The sequence below is a fragment of the Callorhinus ursinus genome, unplaced genomic scaffold, assembly GCF_003265705.2.
Source record: "Callorhinus ursinus isolate GAN/ISIS: 27379988/994484 unplaced genomic scaffold, GSC_fseal_2.0 scaffold29, whole genome shotgun sequence".
Classification (NCBI taxonomy): domain Eukaryota; kingdom Metazoa; phylum Chordata; class Mammalia; order Carnivora; family Otariidae; genus Callorhinus; species Callorhinus ursinus.
The window spans coordinates 2,036,344-2,037,445 of NW_027397091.1; positions in this window are offsets into that span (position 1 = coordinate 2,036,344).

The following is a 1,102-nucleotide window of genomic DNA, read 5'->3' on the forward strand; positions in this document are numbered from 1 at the left end:
TTTCTTTCTTTCTTTCTTTCTTTCTTTCTTTCTTTCGAGAGAGCATGCAAATGGGGGAATGGGTTGGGGAGGCAGGGAGGGACAGAAGGAGAGGGAGAGAGAATCTTTTTTTTTTTTTAAAGATTTTATTTATTTATTTGAGAGAGAGAGAGAATGAGATAGAGAGAGCAGGAGAGGGAAGAGGGTCAGAGGGAGAAGCTGACTCCCTGCTGAGCAGGGAGCCCGATGTGGGACTCGATTCCGGGACTCCAGGATCATGACCTGAGCCGAAGGCAGTCGCTTAACCAACTGAGCCACCCAGGCACCCGAGGGAGAGAGAATCTTAAGCACTCCCTATGCCCAGCATGGAGTCCAACCATCACAGGGCTCAATCTCATGACCTGATCATGACCTGAGCCAAAATCAAGAGTCAGATGCTTAACTGACTGAGTCACCCAGGTGCCCCACGTTCTATTTTGAAAGTTATTGTCACAGTGATGACTCTAAGGCTTACAATATACAGCTTCGTTATCAGATTTACTTCAGATTTTACCAGCATAATTCCAATGAATTCCAAAACTTTTCTCCTGTATAACTCCATACCCTTCCCCCTTTTATTCTATTATTGCTACAAATATTACATCTATATATGTTACAAACCCAAAACACATTGCTATAATTATTAATTTACATAACTGCATGTCTTTTATAGAAGCTAAGTTTATTAAATTAATCTTATTTTCCATTTCCAGTTTTCTTCATTTATTCCTATGGATGCCAGTTAACATCTGGTTTGATTAATTTCTTTACTTCAGCGTGTCTTTGCTCCCATCTGCCTTCTTTTTGCTGTTACTACCAAATACATTACATTTCTGGTTTTTTTTTTAAAGATTTTGTTTATTTGAGAGAGAGAGAAAAAGAAAGTGCAGGAGTGGGGGGGGGCAGAGAGAGAGGAGGGAGAGGGGGAAGCAGGCTCCCCGCTGAGCAGGGAGCCTGATGTGGGACTCCATCCCAGGACCCTGGGATCATGACCCGAGCTGAAGGCAGACACTTAACAGACTGAGCCACCCAGGCGCCCCTCAAATACATTACATTCTATACTTCGCAGGTCCAATAATATAAT